Source organism: Hyposmocoma kahamanoa, unplaced genomic scaffold (assembly GCF_003589595.1).
Source record: "Hyposmocoma kahamanoa isolate Upper Pololo Valley unplaced genomic scaffold, ASM358959v1 86, whole genome shotgun sequence".
In the NCBI taxonomy this organism is placed as follows: Eukaryota; Metazoa; Arthropoda; class Insecta; order Lepidoptera; family Cosmopterigidae; genus Hyposmocoma; species Hyposmocoma kahamanoa.
This window is the reverse complement of record NW_020654289.1, coordinates 16,036,959-16,062,131: the sequence shown is the minus strand read 5'-3', so window position 1 is coordinate 16,062,131 and position 25,173 is coordinate 16,036,959.

Below are 25,173 nucleotides of genomic sequence, written 5' to 3'. Positions count from 1 at the left end.
GAGCAAAAGTAGGTCGATATCTTTATGAAATAAGTCTCAATGTTATATGAATATTTTATGATAAAAATATTTACAGGTTTTTATCTTCATAACTAAGAAGACTGGATTATTTTGGATACATTAATGAGTAATCTTATAAGTAATAATCAATAGAGTTGAATCGATTACTGTACGAACGCAGGCTGCGGAATTTCGACTACACAGCTTTAGACGATGACCTCCAGGTAGCAACCGACAGCTGTCAGAAATTTGGTTAAAAAGTTACCGAACACGTCTGTATCATTGTATATTTCATGTTTTCACGGTTCTAACCGACTCCAAGCGTCAACAAACGCGTGTTTAATATGCATTGTTAAAGTTATTAATACAAAGTTCGAACGCTACCTTTCGAACTTAGATTCGAACCCAATGCCTTCAAGCATACCGACAGATATAATTATAGAAAACTAGTGGAGTAATTTCACAAAAATATAATTGAATATCATGGTAGTAAAATAAATACGGTGTTCCTTTTTTAAAAGCCGTGGTAGTCTAATAGTTTGACCTACCTGCTTTCAAGCAGGGAGTTCGCGGTTGCACCTGGTGAGTTTTTCGAAATTCATGAGCGAAATTGAACTAAAAATTTGCCATGATTTTTTCGGTGAAATACAGTCAATGGTGAAATAAAACATATTGAGGCAACTTGTACACATCTGCAAAGCAATTAAATTATGTGTGTGAAATTGTCTGGAGTGATCACTTTGCGATGTCGCCTTATTACACCAAGGATGCTATATATGTATGTTGGTAGCTACAAATACTTTCATCCAATTCTCATGATTAAACTAAGTAAAGTTAATGCTATTCGGGGCATATTGCCAGTGCTTTTACACCTGCCAATTATGGGTTGACTTTAAAAGAGCGAGCTTAGGCTCGCTCTTTTAAGTACTTAGGTACTCTAAGAGGGCAATACAATGACGCTTTCCGCATTATTATAAGGTTATCACGCTACTGTAGTGCATCGAACATGTTCGCCGAGTAGGGATTGCCTGACTTCTTTGCTGTTGTCAAGGCTCGAATTGCGTCCTTTTGGGATAGATTGAGTTATTCTGATAACGGCATACTGAGAGCTACTTCCGCAGATATGTCTGGTCCAATTTTTAAGTACTGAGGTTCCAACCACCGTGACGCAAACTGGATATGGATTAGACGAAGAACTGCGCGGGTCAATTTATTTTACTCCTATATTTTATTGTACTTTATTATCATTGTTGTTGTATTATATCACATTGTATATGTAAAATTGGATTTTTGTAATAAATAAATATTACAATATATATATATATTTTAATAATAATTCTTGAACCTGAGTCCCTGACCCCGGCCGACTGCGCCAGTGCCGGGAAATACCGATTCTTAAAAAATTCAAAGTTAATCTATTAGGCTTTGGGAGAGGCGAAAGTCTAAAATAGGTAAATAATAATAATAACACACACACACTCAACATAGCTCCCCACTAGGGAAACCCTGTATCGCGGGTGCCATGGACACACACGTAGACAACCACGAATTACACCCAAACTCACGAGAGACATGAATGCCCCGGCCCGGGAATCGAACCTGGGATCTCTGCGTGGCAGTCCGGCATGGTAATGGTTCGGCCACGGCAGGGCAGTTGTAATAATAATAATAAATATACATTTGTCAATCGATAAAACAAAAATACACCAATGGTCTTCTAGAACAGCGATCTCAAAAGCACCACATACATTAAGAAGATGGTTTAAAAAATACTAGAGTGGCTCTGTTGTGCAAAGCCAAAGAAGTAAGTCGGACGAATTTAATTATTTTAACTAATGGAAAACTTAGTGTCTTGTTTATAATAAAATTAAGCACATTCTAAATACAGTTGTGTAATAAGTCTACAAACGAACTATTTTGCTTTAGGCCACTTTGTCTTCATCTCGCCGCAGCTTAATATGATCAGTGATCACCGATCTCTCCTAGCAATTATTACTGGGACATATCAAAGTGTCCCCTTCAGGAGTGTATATGTTTATACTTATGTACACATTGGAAACATATTTAGGAAACTCAAGGTACATTTATGTATGTTCGTATTATATGGAACTATGAAGTTTTTGAAATTACATAACACAGTCAATAAAGCAAATCTTTAAAAATAAGCCTTTGTAACGTACACATTTCTATTGTACATCGTGGATCGTCCATTAGTATAGGAAAATCATTTTTTAAAAGCAGCTGTTCACTAATTAGCTTTACTGTCCTGTCCTTCGAGCATGTTGCTATGAAACAACCGTCGTTCCATACACACCGCGTAAAACAAGTATACATACATACCTACTTATTCAACGGAACGATTCCAATATGCACTGGTACAGATAAGATTAAGTAGTACTTATAGAAAAATAAAAAAGTATGTTAAACTACTGTATGTATATACTTATCACTAATGAAACTTATTAAGTGTATCTATACTAAAATCAATGTACTGTAAACATATATTTTTTGCTGTGTACAACTAGCTGTACATAAAAACCTAAATATGAATATAAATCCATTTTGATGCGAAGATAAAGAACGATTTCACGATGAATTGGCATTACTACAACACACCTGCGTGCACGCATCTGCGGTCAGTTTATTGTCCAAAATGAATCTCGTAAAAAGGGGTAAAAAAACGGGTAAAAAGTGACTTACTACAAGCTGGGAATATGATGATGTTCCACAGTAGTGGTGGAATCGATTTGTCGATAATGGTTTTATTAATATATAGAAAATGTCACACACGATTACTGAACGAAATGCGAACTATTGTCACGTAAATTTTCAATAGGTAAAGTATCTTTTTATAATATTAATTAACTACTAGATTAAAGTTACTTTGAAATCAATATAAAAGTAACAACCGTATAAATAGTTTCATTCTAATAATGTAACACTTAAAGTACTTCTGAAATCCCCTAAAGCGGCTAATTAAAACCTAGTCTAATAATGTCGATATCGGTACCACGAGTACTTCGCAGCCCTTCCAGCAGCTGTACTTTACATTCAATCTTTCCTCGGTAGAGTAATTCATTTTCACGCTCGCATCACTACTGTAACTCACCGATGTAAACGACCTACTAAAGAACGTCCCACTGGAAACACAATATACTTACATTTGAATTCAAAGCCATTTCATAACTGGCCAAGTTTGGTAGTGTACCTACTGACAGAAGTAGATAATGCCAAAAATCTTCTTTATTTTCAAATTAATTTATTTGTATAAAACAATAAATTAATTTATTTGCACAAAACAATGTAGGTTACAGGTCTCCCTAACCTCTTGGTTATGCGGGAAGGGTATTATAACCTATGCAAGCACAGGGAACTAAAAATTTTATGTCCTGACCCCGGACAACCCGGTGAACAGGGTTGTCACAGACCGTTGTCATGGACTTTATCCGGTTCTCAAAAAACTAGTGCCACGTACAGCACCCTCTCTATTTTCCAGATAGGTACTGACGCTGTTGGTGCGATCACTTCCCATTGTGCATTGTGGATCGATCCGAAGATATCTAGGTTATCTTCTACTAGTCGACCGGACTAATGTTAGAGATGTCAGTCGCAGTGTCCTGCGCGCAAGACAGACGTCTCGGCCACACATTACCGGATTTTTTGCCCAATTCAATACATTAAAAAGTTGAAAATATTAAACAACTATCGATAAGGCACAAATTATTAGCTTCCTGGGGTTGCTTGCCTGTAAAATGCCATTGTGAGCATTTTTGTCCAATGTCGACAACGATTGAGACACTGCCCCTCTGGGGAATGCAGATCATAGTTTGAATGAGACGTATTTAAAGCAAACCCCGAGCGACAGCCAATGATGATATGGTTATGGTTTTGACCTACTCTTTCAAAGGAAAACATTTCCTGTAGGTAATATAATATGTATACGAGCACAGGTTAATTTGAAATATTTTTTAAAGAATATCAATAAATTGAACACAAGTTATCATTGCAAAGAAATCATTTCGATATACATACAAAGTTATCTCTCATAAGAAAAACGAAGTGATAAAACCTGCATGTCGAATTTTTGCAACCCTTGGATAACGTGTGCAATTCGGCCTAAAAACCTACGCTCTAGAGGAGACCCGAACGCAGCAGTGTAACGTATAAAGGGCTAAATCGTCAACCAGGTAATGTGATCTCTCATGGCATATCATAAAAGTCATATTAACAAATGTAATAAAAAAAGTTACTATACAAAGCTCCTAACCCACTAGCACCTTACAAAAAACAACTAAAAACAATTACATCACAATGAATCGAAACAATGAACGCAGCACAAAGAGCGAGGCTCTGAATAAATGCCAGCCCATTTACAAGAGTGTAAGATATGACGTGATATAGATCACTCACTTCGTAATAAATAAATAAATAACATAAGAAAAATTACACCGTAAAGCGAATGTAACCGGAGGCGCTACGTCTTGCTACGATAGTGTGGATACGACTTTTTATATCCTAACACACTATTTAAAGTTCATTGTTCTCTTTAAAAAAATGTATATGATTCATATCAGTAAATAGTCAAACGATACAGATGTATACTTAGTATATAAGATCGTAAACCTCAGAATAAAACAGCAAGTTCTTTGACAGCAACTGCACGTGTTGTTTCAAAATTCTCCTTAGAGCCTGACAATTATCTAATTAGTGTTTAAATTAATAGAAAAATATTTAAAGTAAATGAGTAAATGTACTTAATTTGGACTACTAAACTAATGACGAAACACTTCCACTCTTTGTCAGCTTTTTCTCAACTTAATTGCCCAATTAAAGACTAAAAAGACAATTTTCGTAGAAATTTTGTGGAATAAATATCTTCACGAAATTTCCTTCTGAAACTGACATAAAATTATATGAAAATCTTATTTAATTACGGGAACGTAAAGAAAGCTTTCACTCTTTTATCTGCTTGCTTTTGTCAGCAGAATCTCGTTACCTTACTAGGAGATGCTTGAAAAGACCGGCAATGGCTAGGACCCTTGGTTATTGCGATGATCAAGTAATTCCTTCAAAATATAATTTTTGGGCTTTTTGAGACTTGTCCATAGTTTTCTTTTACTCTAGCGCCGGGCGCAAGGGAGCGACAGGGACGGATGATTTAGAAACCCCTCGGGAGGAGCGACGCGACCCGGTATTAATATTGTGACTCTACATAGTATATGGATAACCAAGAGACAAAAAGACTGTGGATAACTGATACCCATAAAAATTTTCTTCATTTGCGTATTCAACACATCTACCCAATTGGTATTTTTCCCTTGAAACAACAACAGTTTTCAATTTGTCGAACCCTGGGAAAAGAAAGGTTCTTTTTCGCTCTTGTGTTTGGTTCGACAACCTGGCAAAGCGAGCAGTCCAAGACTGAAACAATGGTATTTATTTATCAATCATTACATATTTTCCCTTTTCTAGGCCCGAGTAAAATCACGGAGTTGAGGTCATGATGCTGTACGCTGTTCTCAATAGGCTTTGGAACATTACAGAACGTAGAAGAATTTTATAGCATTCATCACAATATACTCATTACAGCAAAATGATGTCATTAGACTAATCAAAGTTCTGACCACGTTCAGGCTAATAATAAGTATATCTTCAGCTTAAACGAGAATATACAAATTACTACAAACCAGGGTTTGAAGTGCTAATTGTCATTGATAATTATCATGATGACTTCCACGATATTTAAAAAAAAATTATAATAACAAAACTAACTAGCAATGCCTTGTCATGTATGTGTGCTCAAGACGTATCCAAACGTGAGAAATGTCAAATTAAAATAAGTTACAAACAAAATTGTTTCCCAAAGACTTTTCGTGTTTGTTTAGTTTTCTCACCGTTTGTCATTTTTAGTTAAAAATGAAAGAGGACAAAAGTATGAATCACTGGGTGACTACCGCATAATTATCAAAGGAAATAACTATCTTGGTAATTTCGAATCCTGTTATAAACTCTTGAAGTCGTTGGTATAGCAAATAGAATATAATTTTATAAGAAAATTATTCGAGTATATGACATTTTGTAGTGCAATGTTTTCTCTAGCATAATTTTCTGTTTACGATAGTAAACAGGTTTAAAAGTATGCCATGAACTATCCAATACTCAGTATGTACATTGAAAATTCAACCGCTTTCCAACCTGTTTCAACGATTTATCTGCGTTGTTTCTATAAACTACACAATTTTGATCACTCCTTTCTCACTACGTTTCGGTATCTGTCGCCTCACCTCAAGCTAAATTGGTACCGAAATTTCAAATTCAAATCATTTCCCACATGAGCCCCGCGGCAAGGGTCCTTTTAACAGTGTAATAGGTCCTTTGGTGATCACCCCTTTGATCTGGTATGATTGGCTGCAGTGAACACAAGCCATCGGTATTTTGGATATACTGCCTCAAGTTGGGTGAGGTTATGGTTTTTTCTGTTTATTTTGTTAGTTGTTTGGATACGACGACAATTTTCAAAACCTTTCAACAGTAATTCCTGCGCCTAAAGTTAAACCCTCGATTAACAACCCATATTTACCGTTCTACTCAACAAAACAGTTAAATAAAGGAACCGTTTATATTTTAACTAAAGGTTTAATTTCGATTTATAAAAGGAAAGTTTATGTAAAACGAAAAGTAAAACTTTCGACCTTGGAAGTACCTAACCGGTTTTAATTATTCCTTATGCATCGGGTTACGTAGCTAACCTCTTTATTCAAATCGCTTAAAAGCCGTACACCTCTAACAACCGACTTATCTCTTTGGGATAACAGTTTTAAAATTCACAACAGCTTTTACATATTCAAATCCTATCTAAGAAATGGTGCTCCTGAGGCTATGACATATTATTTTAGAATTTATAAGTTAATAGCTACCGAATATTATACATACATAAAATCGCCAGCGTTACTTGATCTCTATTCGAGTACATACCTCTAAGTAACACGCAGGTCTTAGATTATCGGCCCTGTTATACTATGCTTAGTACAAATTACTGTGGTTAGAATGTTTAAGCCATTTAGAAAGAATTTGAAAGACGTTGAATGCAGCAATTATTATGTTAAGGGACAAAGGGTTATGTTCCATTTAAATTTTAAATCTTAGCCTTTGGTTATTTCAATTCAACAAAAAAAATAAGAAGTATGTTAAGACTACAAAATAAATATAGCCGTAAAGGTAAAATAGATATCATGGGTAAAAGAAGAAATAAATTATTTTCAAATACCTAATTTAATACAATTGTTAGTTATAGTGTTTTTAACTTCTATTATTCGGCGTCGCTAGTGACATCTAGTGACTGAATATCGAAAGCCAGTACAATCTTTCTTTCAGATCTATAACAAAAACACATAGGAGAATTTCGACATTTTCGACGATAGCTTGACCTGTAGCTCAGTTGGTATCAAGTGGCGCTACGGTACAGTGCGGTCATGGGTTCAAGTCCCAAAATTTTTCTATGAGTTCGATCTCTGTATAAATATTCATAACAAAACTAGTGGAGTGGAGTGGATTTCATAAAATATCTTAATAATACATCTGTTCAGATGTTTAAAGAACATCAGCTCCTGTTTGCACCTCCTTGCGTTCTAAAGCTACCTTAAAACTAAACTACTCCAAAAATGGTTTCTTTGAGCGCTCTTTGGATTTCTATAATAAAAACTTAAGTAATATAAATATTTTTGGGTTATCCTTGCACAGTTTTTTTTTAATTTAATTTGCGTATAACAGTGCACTGTTCCTAATGTTCGGGATGTTACCTTATTATATAGTTTATTATGTTGTTGTAGTTGAGTTAAATCGTACTTACTCGTTTAAATTCTTGTTTATGTCTGTGGAATTCCAGGTCTAATTGTTCTAATCGATGTTTTTGTATCACTTACCTATTTTATGACTGTTTGTTCCCTTGAATAAAATAAAATCAGCACTTTTCCCAGACAATGTAGGTTTATTTTATTTCTCCTTGTCTGACGGACTTGAAATTTGGTATGTTATGGAAATCCAATTATATTACAATAATATGGTAACTTAGGTCTGTTCCTGAATTCATGACTACCCAACTGCTCAACCACTCCTATGAGTGGTTGAGCAGTTGGGTAGTAGTAGAACTGTCGTGTTTGGGTTCATTAATTTAGTTGGTAAAAAAAACTTTCAGACGTCGAAACAGCTAGATTGGTTACTTCAGCTACATTCACAATTTAATCACGTACAGCATTTTGCTTTGTGGTAATGCCGTCGATATTAATAGAATTTTTGTCCTGCAGAAACGTGCGTTTACAGCAATTTACAATCTGAGTCCCAGAATGTTTTTGAGAGATAAAATTAAAGAGATTAACACTAACGTCACAATACATTTATGAAAATGTAATTTTAGTTAAGAAAACTATTAAAATTATTATTATTATATATCTATATAAATAAATTAAAAATAGTAACAGACATAACGTTAATACGAGGAATAAAAATAAAGTAGCTGTTCTTGTCAGTCGTCTTCACAAAGGCTCAAATTGATTTAAGGGGCAATGTATTCGCTTCTACAATAAGATTCAGATTGATATTCAAAATTTCCCATTTACGAGGCTTAAAACTATAGTGAAACAAAAACTTTATACTAAAGATTATTATAAATTGGATGACAAAAATCTGTAGTAGTGACCCGTCATCGACATCAGATGTCGATGTGACCCGTTTAGCTCTTGCAGGTAGTCTCGATCTAAGATGTTTAAATGAAATATTGTAATGACAAATGTATTCAACTGTATATTTACAAAAAGCAACTCCTAGAGTTTCTTGCTCATTCTTCTCAGGGGAATCTGCCTTACGAATGAGCAGTGTAGTTTAAGCAGTATGACAATTTCAAGTGTAATTTGCTTACCTACGAAATAAAGATGACTTTGGCTTCGACGAGTCGTTAGTTTACAGATGATGACTTTTTAAAGTACGCATTTTTGTATCAGAGTACTTTTTATTTTAATTTAAGTTTTATTTATTGTACCGCATATTATAAGGCAACATTGATATTTGTATTAAAAAAAATCTTATTAATAGAACATAATGAAACTGCTGCTTAATTATACAAAATTGGTTCAACATTGTGTAATAAACAAAATGCAAAGTAGATTTAAGAAAAAGCAGGATGTACTTATTATGGACTGAATTTTTAAGGATGGTTTCCGAAATGTTAACCCCTTTTAATATTTTCTTACCTGTAGTAAAAAAATAATACCCGAAATAACAATAAATATCCGAAACGGTTAATTGGTAACCGGTCCGTTTTGACAGTGTTATTCCCTCCTTATTTCATTTAAAACACGCCTATTATTTCCCCAGGGTAGGAAGAAGGTCGCGATTCTATAATTTAATAATATAGAAATTTCATAATTTAATAATTCGGTCTCCGAATTTCGGAGTTTAATATTTACCGGTCGTAGGATAACGGGTAATTAGATAAGGCCGTGATTTCGTACGGGACGGTGGAATTAATATCAATGTTCTTTGTTCTAGGGATACTAGTGACGCGTAATTATATCGATATTGAGTTGATTATTTCAAAGCTTATTTATATTCCAAAAAACTGATCCAATGGGTTGGGAACTCTATTCTGGCCCCACTACTGGCCACAGGTCTCCTGTCACAATGGAAGGGCTTGGGTAGTTCCCATACGGGCCCAATAGGGGTTGAGAACTTCACACATATTATTAGATTCCCTGTGACGTTTTCCTTCACCGAAAAGCACATGGTGATTTTCAAATTTAAATTTCGCACATAAATTCAGAAAACCTTAGCGGTGCCAGACCAGATTCGAGCCCACTTGAGAGTAGGTAGGACAAACCATTAGGCTACCGTAGCTAGGTAATTGCCGTAAAATTTTTGTCGTCATTACATTATATTAATGAGACTTATGATTTTACTGATTTTCATAAGCGATAATCCTTCGATAGTCGTCGCATGCTTAAGTTTATCGTATGTGATTATAAATTATTGACAGAACGTTTGACACAATCTACGGCTGAAGATGGCAGAATATTATATCTAGAAATTTCTGCTAAGATGACAACTTATCAGAAAATGTTTAAAAAGAACCACAATGGACATGAACAGCCACGAAAAATATTATTTTACCCTTAAATAAAACTTTTCAGGTCTCTAAAACTATATTTAAAAATAAATTAAAAAATAACGAGCAAACAGCACATGTCAACTCCGAACACGTAACGTTATTGACAGGTAAACATAAGGTAACGGCGAGCACATTGACGTCACGTAGTGTGTTTAATGTTTGCATAACAGACTATATTGGAATTTTCAAAATGTATTTATTGATTTAAAAATGCAAATCGTTATTATTTTACAGACATGTTGATTTTATGACAGTTTTTACTATGCAAACAATTTTTTTAACTACAATATAATATATCGATAACTACTATCTCAGTCAGGCGTGACTATGGAACCTGTAAAGTACCCGAAAAGTTAGTAAGTTTGAAAAGAAAACTAGTTTCATTTCAAAATGTATAATAATCGCGAAAATATAAGAACTCAATATACATTTTAGATTTATTTTATTATTGTCCAATTACCCATTATTTTACCATTTTATCCATTACATACCGGAAGGGTCGTAGCACAGCTCTAGCCTAGTATGAGCTCTTGTCTCTCAACCTTTTGTCTATGATTATTATACTACTTCAGCTACACGATGTACATGATGGAAGAAAATAAACGGTTTTATTTTATTATTATTATTATAGGTATGGTTTCAAAATTACCGGACACTGGTATGTCGTGTAGTGTATGTTATTGTGTCGTTATTCTTCTTAGTGCCAATTAAAATAGTGTAACGTGTCATCTTACTGTTGCGATACAAATATATTTTAAATTTTCCATCATCTACAGTAGCTTTATCGACCAAAGAATCGATCATCTACGCGTCCCTACACCCTCCACGAAAGAAAATGAAGACAAATGCTAACGCTAGGCCCGGGTTCGATCCCCAGACATGACAAACAATCTATGACATACATAATTTTGTATACCTTCGTAATTTAGTCATGAGAAGGGGAGGTTCACTATTACAGGAAACTGTCCATATTTGTTACTTGTTATAGCTTTATTTGAAAATATAATATCATTTTGGTTAATAAAAGTGTGGTTTTTTTGGTATACTTGACATATAGTTTTAGGCATGAGAAAATATAATATCTAATTCACACAAACAAGACGAGTTTTGCGTCTTTGCTGAGAGTCGGTAGTTTGTTGTAAATTGTGTGATATTATATTCAATTTTTTATTTTTTATTTTAATGGTACAGATCACAGAAAATAGATTAACAACATTATTTAAAACAACGAAAAGTAAAACATTGGTAAACGTTCGTACCAATGACGATTGTATACAGCATTAAAAAATTTGATCTTGTCTAAATTGTATGATTAAGACTAAAGAGAAAAACGTTTCAAATAGTTAAAAATTTCATATAATAAATAAAAATAAATATTTTCCTATGTGAATAATTAACATACAGATACGAGATACAAATAATATGTTGTCGATATAACATTGAGACACCAGAACTATACTCTCTATTGGATGTGTACACAACGTGGCAATTAAGTGCCTTAAAATTAATTAAGTGATTAACTATAAATTTGTATCCAATATTTTAAGAAAACAGACAACAATATCTATCGTGTAGTTAGCACATTAGATACTTTTTAATTGAGTTCGTAGCTTTTTTGTATATAAAATACTCGAACGCTTAGCCACTCCAGCCTTGAATAGGCCTAAATTAAAATTTTCAAATCTAATTAGATATTTTCACTGTAATAGTACAGCTTCACCATAGAGCAGATAACCATAAAATTGTTGCCATTGCAATTTTTTTGGTATTATAATTTAAAAAATTTATTTATATTAAATGTTTTATAGTAAGTAGCTCGATGGCTAGTAACTGACACGCCATTACTCTTAACTTTTACCAGAATACCAAAAGTACAAAATCCTACCACTGACAGTGTATCTACACACAACTGAGATGATTCAAAATTAACAGATTTGGGACCCAGATTATGTGTTTTTAGGTGTTTTTGTAATGAGAATAATTAATTATAAAGTGACAGAGACGTGACTTATACGAAATAGCTATATTTATACTTCAATTCATTGTATCTTAAATGATGAAGGACAAGTTTTTAAATAAGTTCAATTCTATTTGAAAGACCTGGTTCTTGGATTCCAATTCTATTTGGATGAATCTGGTTCATAAATTCCAATTCTATTTGAATGAACTTGGTTCATAGATTCCAATTCTATTCAAATGAACCTGGATCATGGATTTCAGACAGTGGAACAGAATTATATTATACTTTGTTACAGTATAAAGATTATTAAACAGACTCGTTACTCAGACAAATTTGTTTATATTGAAAAGTTTAAGGTAAATAATATGTTATTGTTTTTTTTTTGTTATATTTTGTTGTTCTAAGTACTAAACAAAATATAACAAAAAAAAAAAAATTAATAAAGATTTTCACAAAACTTTACAAAGCAACGCTGTTCTCATTACAACAGTGTTCAAAAATTATTATATTTTAGCACTGCGCAACAAACTTGACACTTTTGGGATCAACTCTATGCCTCTTACAATGTTCAAAATGTCCAACTTGATGTGCTCTTAATTGTACCAATAGCATTATTTTTTTAACTTTTTATTTATTAAGGGATTTTAATCATTATTGAATGTGTCAGCGCCATAAGAAAAACAATGCATGCACACTTTATGTAATCCTAATAGATAAATCAAAATACTACCCAAACATATACAAAATCTTCGCGGCACTACATGTTGGCTCCGACAAAACAGATTGAAACCACCCAATATTTTAATACAATCTTTAATTCGAATTAAGGCTTAAATTTGAAATGAAACATTATTTTCTGAAAATTGAGGGTTATGCCACTTCGCATTTCTACTTAAAGTCTAATAATAAGTATTTCTCACATAACCTTCAAAAATAAGGAAAGTTTACAAAAGCAATTCAACATAAACAAGTGTGGGCGTTGTCAAAACTGCAGTTTACCCTGTAACCTCGGTTAACACAAAATTAGAGGACGAAGTGTTAATTAAAGAGAAGTACTTCGTACTAGAGTGGCGCCTGGCACCGCACGACACCGCCCTAATCGCACGATTAAACAACTTTGTCCAACACTATGATTGTTATAGAGCTGGAAAAATAATAGAAATCCATATCATTTTCAGTAATCCGTTGTTAATTTCATGAACTCTGCAAGAATATTTTCTTAACAATAGATATTTCGTAGTCACTATCTGACTCTGATATTTAAATTGACAGTGTCCCCTGTCCGGAAAATGGACATTACCAAATATGATCACTATACCCATTGACTTACAAATAATTGGACGACGGGTCTAACACAAAAACCACGAAAAAAATGTCCCAAGTCAACCTATTTAAACGTAGTGGCATGTAAAGGAATATGAAAAACTAAAACGTTGAATTTAAATTGTAATGTCATAGCAGTACTGCCTAATTTTACTTGCAACAATTGAAATGCGCAAAAAAACACCATATTCAGGGTCGTATTCGAGAACTCTACTCAATGCTCAAGTCTTGAGCATTGAGTACAGTTCTGGAATACGACCCTCAGCTTCTACTGGAAACTTACCAAAATGCACGATATGTAGCTTCCAGTGAAAACTACTTGAACACAGGTATAATGGAGTAGCCTTTATTATTTATAAATAAATTTTATACGTAAATGTTGAATTTTATACAATGCCATTTATTACGAGCTAGGGTGTCTGACTTTATTTTTCTTGAGTTCCGAGAATTCTCGTACCCGATTTCTCGAGTTATTCGAGATTTTTTTTTAAAACCGTAAAAAATCAGCTCAGTCAACTATAAAACTAAATGTGAACTTTTCGAAAGTTGTTTTGGCCTGGGTGTTCTGAGTTATGCCCCGGAATAAATTCCATCGTTCTTGGTCCCAGGTTCGATTCCCAGTAGAACCAATTTGGGAAATGAACTTTTGTAAATTGGTTCTGCTCTGGGATTCTGTTGCTCTGATACTCATGGGGAGTATGTACAGAGAGTTCCCTAGTTTCAAATCAGGTGGTTGTCTTACAATAGAATACCAAGACCAGAACCATTTAGAAAAGTTAATTGTTAAATTGATCCTACCGATATCGAACCCGGGAACTTCTCATCCAGTGCCCACAGTGCAAACCGTTAGGCTATCAAGGTTGTTACTGTTTGTATTATTATGCAGTGTTTTTGTTCACTCGTGGATGTAATCACATACCAAAGCTTTAATATTATGGTCTTTTATCAAGCTTGCATCAGCTCTGGTTTCCCTTCTTTTCTTACCATTTTCTTAACCCGTTCGATTCATTTTCTTAAAACGTCACCACTTTTCTATATGCCGTAGTGCTTACATTGATTCAATATAATTATTACGGTTTATCACTGACGACGGTTGATTCCGTCAACAGGCATAGTCGTACTGCTCATAGTTCTTGGAAATGTTTCTTGTGCATGAAAAAGTATGGCTATGACGGTAGTAAGGTATTTGCCGTTATAGGATAATTACAAAATTAAAATGCGCGATATTGATTGCGCAAGAGAAACGCTTTCCAAAATAAACACTTAGGTACTAATAATTATAATAACGCACACACTCAACATTGCCCCGCATTAGGGAAACCCTGTGTCGCGGGTGCCATAGATACACATGTAGACAACCACAATTTACACCCAAACTCATGAGAGAAATAAATGTAGGCCACACACATATTTCTCCCGAAAAATCTAAAAAAATACTTTCGGGATTATGGAAATTCATGCAAACGTTATTTCGGGCAAATGTATTTTCGGTCTTCTGATTCGTAACCCCGAGCCGTAGAAAGAGTACAACAATGTTTGAAAGTATTACTAACATGTATTAAAAATATTTGAATAATAACAGTAGCATCAAAGCGACTCTATGAAATTTTTGTTCTAAATATTTCAAACGCTTGCATTTCAAATAATTGAAATTGACGTGATCGATCGAGTCTTTTACGCAAGCAATGAGTCGGAAAGAAACAGTTAGCTATTTGATTATTTTGATTGCTTTTGTAATTTATATTTACGATTAATTTAAATATAAATTAAATACTATATATACTAGTGCATAAAATAACACTTTTAAATGATAACTATGATAACACAATGTAGTACTTACTGAAAATATGATATACCATCCTATTTTTTCACTTTAGTTGAGTAATTTTTACAAGGTTTTACTACACAATACGGCATCATTGACAAGCGCGCTGTCAGTCGAACAAACGAAGACTAAAACGTGATTGACGCTCTGTATACGATTTTAACGCCCTTTAAGTTCGGACACTTTTTAGCGCGGACCAGACGTCCCTTTATTTGTAAGTCAATGACTATACTCAACTCTTTAAATTATATTGTATTAAGTACTTAGTAACTTACTCCGTTGGCTCAGCTCAACCTAAAACTAGGAGGAAATTCTGCATGCAGAGCGCGGAGGTCTTGCTCAACTTCGTCTCTCCATAATTAAGTACAAAATTATAATTTCATTAATTTCATGTTCCACACTTTTACAATCACTAACAAACAAAAGCTGTAACTTAAATAGTATATAAACTTTTAGCCTACGTTAGAATGACTTGTTGTTGTATTTCAATTCATAAACAATACTGTAATGCCATCTTTTTGAAATAACTTTCGTGGTTTGAATTCTAGTATAATTAGGAGTAATGTGATTGAACGTTCTACAACATAAATTAACTTTAAGACTAGTTCTGTGCGTTCCTAAATCTATAGTAGTAGTTGAGAGTTAGCGGCTGTCGCTGCAAGTTTCTCGATTCAATTACAAAAGTTTGACGAGTTCGCCAGGTGCTAGTATCGACTGCCGATCTCCGCACGAGGCCGAGGGTCGTGTGGAATCACAGGTTACGTGGTAATTTATATTTGAATGTAGTCACTCTCATACAGGGTACCTTTTTCATATCTCGAACCGTCATAAGACATTATTATTATTATTAAAGAAATCGCAAATAAAGTTACATATAATGATAATGCATGTGAACTGTCCTACTTAAGCTATGAGGTTATAGTTAAGCATAAAATAGTTATCGATTAGTTTTATTCGTAGAGTTTTTAAACTTCCTTCCTGAAAGGTAGTCATTTAGCAAATGTGGCCCTATTACATTAAGGGTGCAAAATTTACTTATTTAAAAAAATACTTTACTTATTTAAATTTCGGGAGGATAACACTATGGTTGGGAGATGTTAAAAAGTCACTATGCTGTACCCTGGTGTTTGGACAATTAGTCAAATAGTAACCACGATTAGAAATTCATTTCATTCTTTGTCCCCTGTCTACGCGTTCTAATCTATTAACTCTACACAAAATTATTAAAAGAAACCATGGACTAAAGTCCTTTCCATTAATTTTGTTAATGAAAAAAAAACTGTCTGCCTGCATTAAGTATCATTTAGTCGACATTTAAAGGTACGTAACAAAAGATTACACCGTTTAAGTTAACACATAAAGTGCCCGATGAAGGTTATTATCAAGATATAAAAAATAAAATCCGCTAAGACCAAGTCGGACTTGGGCAATTAGTGTTCCGTATACCCGACATGACACCCGGTTCACGCCCTCAGCCCCGCCATCGTCTTACCTCGCGTTAGTTATAAGCCAGGCAAATTATTAAAGATACTACACTCGACATCATTTTCACTTAATTTTCAGTGTATATTTTTTAGAATTACGTTTTCGGAAATACTATTGTTTGGTGTTATGGCGTATAGTTAAGACGACTGTGTTTAACAGTTACTTTAAAAAAAATTGAACAAACGTTCGGGAGAGTATAAAGCACATAATGTAACAGGACGCGTAGTTTTACAAGTTTTTATTTGATAAATCCCTCGACGATGTCAAAAAAATGTAATCCCCTTCGAATTTCATCTCTCGAAACTGATTCCATAAATAAAACAAAAAACTTTGAAATCTACATATTATTTGTAATTTTGCTACCAGTTATTATGTATAAAAGAAGTAAAATAGGCGCCTTGTCGTTGAGTTGCGATACCAGCCCGTTGCACCAAGTACCAATTACCAAGTATGTATAAATTTTAATAGTACAACGCAATACAAATCGATGGCTTTCTAAAATAGTGGTGTATCTAAAAATCGCCTAATTCATAGAGCTAATTAGTTGCAGTTAAAAACAACTGCAGTATGTCTAAAATGTAAAACTGACGAATCGTATATCAATCGATCCATAATGTTACATGATTATTTTAACCAATAAAAAGCTCGGTGTTCATACATACCTTAGCTCACACCCTTGCCTCATAGGAAGGTTAGGCAAAGATCACGGAACGCCATCTTACTCTATACTGACACAACTTTCTAGCCTGACATACATGGGCTACCCTTTTCATACAACTTCTTTTATTCTTGTCACTTCGGATCCCAGCCTTTTTCAGGACATCACTCATCTAGTCAATGTAAGTCAACTTCTGGGAGGTCCTCTTAAGACCCTTCCATCCACATTCGCATCATTAAAGCTCGGTGTTCAGATTGCATAATATTATTATAAAATTATTGATAAAATTTAACCCATTCGGAATCATCATGAGTCCATTTATATGTCCCACTGATGGGCGCGTGTCTCCTCTCAGGCAAGGATTTAGGCTATGGTCCGCCACGCAGGCACTGTGCGGTTTGGGGACTTCACTTCTTTCTTACCAAGGTTTGTGACACTTCTTCAACTTCGATTAGGCCACCACGGCTATTATACGCATTCGGACTACAAATGTGTAATCACACAAAGAATGAACTATAGTAGTAGTATACTAGAATGGGCTGTTGTACTTGAAAAGCAGCAAAATGTCAAATCCAAAGAAATTGCCTATCACAGTCAAGTACAGATATCGAAATTCCACATTTCCTTTCTTTACATTTTAAGCACGGATCTCCAAAAATTTGTTATAGGACGTTCATAGTGTAGTACACGATCTAACACGAGTATGTTGTTTACACTGGTGAGGGTGGATGCTTAGGCTGCTCAAGTCGGTTAGGAGCAAATACTGCTCTGCAAGGAATCTATTCCCGTCTTCTAACTGAATAATATCGTCTAAAGAGTCGGCATAGCTTAATTAAAGAAGTAATTCCTCTGAATGGGGAAACTAACCAGGTCCGTATAAATTCTCTGAAAGGAGAGATACCCCACGGCATCACTCATTTCGCTGTCGGAGCACCTCCCTCCTGGGCATAATCTACCTTGGCACACTTGGAAATCTCTAAATAGACTGCGGGACCCAAGTCTGCCGAGGCAAGAAGAACATGCACGGGTGGGGTTGTAACTCTGAGAGCGCATGTAATTGTGGTATCTCTTTCCAGTCTATGGTGTGGGAGTGGAGAGCTAAAAGGTCGGGGCGGAAAGAAACTGAGAGTGTTAGAACATGGTAGAGTAAGTAATGTAGGTGTAGTGTGAAGGTGGAAACAGGAGAAGATGGAGACACGGAGTTGGAGGCCTCTGTCTTCGACTCTTGGTGGCTGAGGACAGAGGTGCAGAACCGAAGAACAGCGAGGTTACAAGCTGGATAATGGCTGTAGAGCGGAACCAGAGGGCAGCGAGGAATGTCGACAAGACGGCGGTGGTAGTGTAGCAGTGGATTGTATCACGTTGTACTCGGAGGTGGAGTTCTACTTCATCTTGAGTGTCGCTGACTTCAGTTACTCCTGCCGCTCCAAACTCGCTTGGTGAAGGTGAAGCACACAGTCCAGGTATGAGGAGCGCAAACGTGAAGACCAGGTTTAGCGTGAAGCAATCGAAGAACTGTCATCAGGCAGGCGCGTAAGCGCGGTAGAAGTAAGGCCAGGTGTAGGGCTTCGAAAAGGTGAGACTTCGTATATTTACTAAATCTAGTGAGGACCAGATGCCGCCAAGGTCAGTACAAGAATGACCAGCGTTTGGTAGAGCGAGAGAGAACATCGAAATTCGAATATCAATTTTGAATTTAAAATGAGGAGCCAAACAGTGAGCAGCCAGAAGCGGAAACGCTTCTACTGCTAAAATTACATGTCAACGTAAGAGTAATTTATAGGATAATCTATGGAAAAATAGATTGTAGAGAGGTAACATATCTGTCAATTAATGTCAACATATAAAAATATTAAATACGAAATAAATGTTTATAAAGTGAAATTGATGAAATAGTACGTAATTAGCATTGGAAAAACGAATAGCAAAATTCGGAGATACTATCCGTACGATAAAATATGTCAAGGTCGGGAGATTAGACACGAAAAGTGAGTAAATTGTCAAAGTGCGAGAAATAGCTTACAATAGCAAATTTAAGTAATTTAGACACTAATATCATAGTAAATAGTAGTTAGAACTATTTCAGGAATCAGGGGAAGTAAGCGCGTTTCCTAGAAAACAGATAATTAGAGGGATGAAGATATTAGGAGACCGTGGTTTCACACTGCAATGGCACATATTTTATCTTGTCCTGGGTTCCCCTACGCCTGCACCCGCGAGGATCTGTACAGTCAGTGTGCTGCGTCAGTCCTGGTGTACTCAGCGACCTCACAAATATAAACGTCAGAGTCGACACGCGAAGAAGAAGATATCGGCTTGAGTTGATTTACACAACATCGTTGGTAAACATAAAACACTCATTCTAACTCACCTGCACGGCGTCACCCGCCGATGTACATCCAAACTTCAACTCACATAATCAATTCTCTTTAGGAAGGTATCCTTTAACATAAAATTTTACAAGATGCAAACAAAAGATATTCAATTTAAAAACGCTTTTCTTTGCATTCTTTAATTCAATTCCCGGCGTCTATCAAAGGTCATTGTCAATTAGACGAACGCAAATTAGAGTTATTACAGCTCTGCAGCGTCCAATGACAATCATTTATTTTTTAAGGACCCCATAAAACAACGTTACGAGTCTGCCACTATAGTTATACCCAGTCACTGCCCAATTATTGGCAATAACTGCTCTTTCGATTTCTGTCGATAATTATAACTCAAAACACATTCGATCGTAAATAACGTTGACGTTCTGTTTTTGAATGCGATTGTAAATTGGACGGTTTAAAAATGGAATGTGGTTTTTAAAACGGTTGGAGAAGTCAAAGATGGTCGCTCTGAAAAGGAAAATGGAATTTGAAAGCATTCGTGAGAACGGGCAAAATTATGTTTGAATTTGAAACGTACATAATTCAATATTTTTATCTACCTAGAAAAATAACGTATATATCCAAAAACTCTAAACACTAACTATGTATGTACATAATATTATTTCGTTCATAATGGTTACTAAAGGCTGATATTAAGTTTCTTATTTGTTACCAATTAAAGTTCTTGTTAGAATAGTGTTTTAAATACTGAATTCGCAATTAATGTTATTATGATTGCAAAGCTTTTATAAGCTTTGCAATCATAATAACATTAGTCCTAATTAACAGCAAGATTATGTTATAAACCAAGTCTCTATCAACTTAAACCAAAAATATAACAGACATTATCATAGTTACTCATTTCTTACCAATTAATGCTCCTATTACAATTACTAATTTAGATACTAAAATCGCAATTAGGGCTCCAATAATGCCTCAGTTAATACAGGGTGATTTTTTTTTCATGTAATGTGTAATGCTGAAGCGATTCTCTACAGCAAAACTTATTTATTCCATATTAAGAAAATTAATGGCTCAAATTCCATTGATGTAATAAATAAAATATCCATTACGTAAAAAAGCTAAAAATTACATCCACTAATAGAGTAGAAAAAACGAAAAGTTAAGAGAAACACACCTTTTATTATACTGTTAGAGAAATACATCTTTTATTTCGATTATCAAATTAAATAACAAAGAAGGCAATGGTAATTATAACCGGCAAAGTATTGCTCATGAGTTCAAAGTATGTGTGGTAGGTATGTGCGAGCTGGCGTGGACGCGTCTCGCGCATGTATGAATCGAGCGTTGCGAAGAGTATCTTCTTTTCTGAACTCCAGAATGGCAAGCGGAAGCAAAGTGGCCAGTCTTGACATACAAGGATGTTCTGAAAAGACACATGAAAAGTTGCAACATTGACCCCTCGAGGTGGGACATGCAGTCGAGTCACCGTTCTGCGTGGAGGCACTTTGTGAAAACTCAGATCACAGAATTTGAGGAGCAGACTATCAGACCCGGCCGCGAAGCGTGATGCTCTCAAGGCTAAGACACCTACAGCCATCTTTCATTACTATATGGATGGTGTCCTTAGGTATCGCTACTGTTTGCGAACATTTACCAATAAGAAGTAGCCATCTAAGGGCACATGAAAGAGCAACCAACCGCAGCTCTAATTCTAAACAATAGCAGTCGCTGTAGCCGAAACCGGCGAGGACATACACACGTGCGTGTTATGTACGTGTGCGTGTCCGTGTGGATACACGTGTGTGCGTGTGTCTGTTTCATTGTTACATATTGTATCTATTTTGTATTTACTTCAATACGAACCTCATTTACTTCCAGTAGTAGCAAGAGAGTTTCTTGTGAAGGAATTTGTCTAAGGAAATACTGCCTCTTTGCCTATTTCTGCTGCCAAGCAGTTATGTGAGCATTACTGTGTTCCAGTTTTAAAAGGTAAGGTTGCTGGTGAAATCACAGGCACATAGGCACTTTTCAACTTATCTCTTAGTGTGACGGGCGCAGTGGCTGTGTCCCTTAAACGTTTACGATTTAAAGCACCGAGTGGAAATGCAAGTGATTGTTGTTTTAATAATACGAAGTGACGGGACGAATAAGTCGTGCGTCTGATGATAAGCTACACACATACACGCCTGTCCGTAACAGTTTCAGTGCTATGGACAGGCATGTCACTTAACACGAGGCGTACGATTCCGTCCCGTCGTTTGGTCTCATAAAAGAAAAACCACAAAACAGAGAAAAAATCCGCTGTCAAACGCTTTTTGTTCGATTAATTCTGTAGAATAGCTGATGGTTTTTCAAATGGGATGTAATTCATATTACCCCATAAAATATAATTAATTATAAAATTCGCCTTGTATATAGGCCGTACAGCCTGTTTATGTTTTAAAGCCCAGTCGTATAACATTGAACGTTATCATTATTTCCTAACGAATGATGGAATTATCCATAATGACTCCAGTATTACCTTAATGATGGTATTGCTTTGACATTTTATTGTTAGTACCTGGATCGATGCGACATCAGGTGTGGGCTTTTAGTACATTAAGTATTCTTTTATAATAATGAGGTAAAAAATGTATAATTGGTGTAAATGATTTCTTTGAAAACGGCCCTCGCATAGTACATGTGCGCTTGGTGGTTGCAAATAGGACGTTTATTCGTTTTCTGGAATGATAAAGCGAGTATTAACCTTAATTTAAAGAGTAAAGGTAAATTATTCATTGCACTAGTAAAACTTAGAGCTAGATAATTATAATATCAAATAATACATTACAATTAAATAGATTAAGTATATACAGGATTTTTTATAAAATACCAACAACCTCATAGGACTATTATCACTAATAATAATAATAAAATAATAAAGAACTTTATTTATTTACAATGAGTACAGTAATATACAAGTTTATCCTTAAATAACATCGTGTGAAGTAGATAAAAAAGTAAGAGTCTAAGCTTAAGCTGTTTTTCAGACCCCACCCTTTTGAAAAACTCGCTACCTTTGAAATAAAATTTTTGTGACGCGTCTCGACCGGCTCCACAAAAACAAAACTGCCATTAATAATAATTTACAAGTAACATTTACGACTTAAATCTATAAACATATTGGTACCTATGTCATTCAATATAACAACATAGCAATTTAGAACTATCCGATTTGAAGTTTGATTGGGATGAACAGTGCACATAAAAATTACAAAATAAAAAATATACTATAAATAACAACATCTATTCCATGAACAATATTTACATTGATCGCTCTAAACTGTGATAAGTATGTGTAAAACGCAGGAGCGTGGGTACTATTAGATCTAGATCTAAAAAGTGTCAGTGAATACAACAAAAACTTCAAAGCTTATTTTTGGTAATTTTATTTTTTTATGAGACCAAGTGACAGAGCGAACAAGTCGTGCGCCTGATGTTAAGCGACACTTCTGTCCATAGCAGTTGCAGTACCACTCAGATCTTTAAATTGCTAAGATCTGACGGACACTGTCACTGCGCCTGTTACCCTGAGACATAAGTTGACAAGTCCCATGTGCCTGTTATTTCACCAGCGCCCTATCCTTCAAAACCGAAACAGTAATGCTCACATAACTGCTTGGCGGAAGAAATAGGTAAGATAGCAGTACTTCCATGGACGAACTCTTTCACAAGGAGCTAGTTATGTCACTAAAAATATTATGTTTTATAAGATGTCACGGAATGAAAGTTATTGTTTGTGATGTTAGCTATAATAATAAAGTCCTATGAGGTTGTTAGTATTTTACAAACAACCCTGTATAATCGTCTAATTCTATAATACCCGAATAGCTCCGAAATTTGGACTGTAGAAAATAGAATTGTATCTATGCAGTTCTATCAAAACTAATCACCATAACAGATTATTAAACGTCAATGATAGTCTCATGCGACTTTATTAAAATTCAAAAACAATTGAGTGTGTAATTTGCGGACCGGTGGGCAATTGAACCAAATAATTATTAGAACATTCTTTTACTGCTTTTCCCAGCATTGTCGGGTTGTAATATCAGACTGTAGGTAGGGTAAACATGATGTTTGAAAAAAAAAAGATAATAAATGTTACATTTTGCATATAGACCATGGCGACCAGGCAGTGGATTTGCACTCTGGGCGCTCAATAAGAAGACCGAATGAAACTTGTCTCAAGTTATGAGCTGTGAGTGCCATACATACATATACTTCACGCCTTTTTCCCATCGAGGTAGGCATGACGACAGTCTCCCACTTGCTACGGTCAATCCCATCAACACGCTTCAGTGCTTTCATACACTCTCGTCGATTAAGGGTACTCTTGGCCCGGCCCTTCTTTAGGATGGTCTCAATTTGATCATAACAAGTTCGCCTTGGTCGGCCCTTGCCAACTTGCAACTGTGAGTACCAGAACTGGAAGGTTTGCTGTTTAGTACCTAGCAGTGAATTCCTTTGCTCTGCCAAACCAATTTAGAAAAGTTTATTAAATTTAATATGGTATACTGAAGTGGAGTTGAGGAAACAGTATTCGATTCCTGATAGGACTAATTTAGAGAACTGAATTGTTCAAAAGTACTTTGGATGTGATTTCATCTCTCTACTACAGGGAAGTTCAGCTCTTGTTTGTAACTGTGTAATGTTTCCCAATTTAAAACAAAATTTAAATAATAAATACAGTACCAGTATTGCAGCTTGCAGCATTCATCTAAACAACAACTATATATTGTAATATTAGGTTGATTAAATAACACGATGTTTTGCTATCATGATATTCAATTATTTTTGTGAAATTACTCAATTATTTGTTGTAATTATCATTAATACAAAGATCGAACGCAAAAAGTAATTCCTTCGGTCCTTCTGGACTCGAACTAGCAACCTCGACATATTCAGTAGCAGTAGAGCTCCTTGTGAAAGAGTTCGTCCAGGGAAGTACTATTTCATAGCATTCCGGTTTTGAATGGTACTTGTCAACTTGTCTCGCGGGTGCGGTGGGAGTCCCGTTCAGATCTTTGCGATTTAAAGCTATGAATGGCGCTGCAACTGTTATGCACAGGCGTGTCGCTTACCACCAGGCGCATGACTTGTTCGTCATGTGGTATCGTTGAAAAAACATATCAATATGACGAGACCGCTAGTTCGAGTCTAGCCGCATCTAAGGAATTTTTCTTTGTGTTTGATTTTTGTATAAATAAAAAACAATTATATATTTGTTTCCATTTGTACGAATTACAAACTTATTGTACTTACACGTCCGAACGCCAACCAACGTTTGGTCATCCTACCAGTAGGAAGCAAGGCAACAATCTTTTATAATGACAAGTCACACTGAACTTATCAAAAACATCTCAAGTTACGATTCTAGTTTGTGAATGT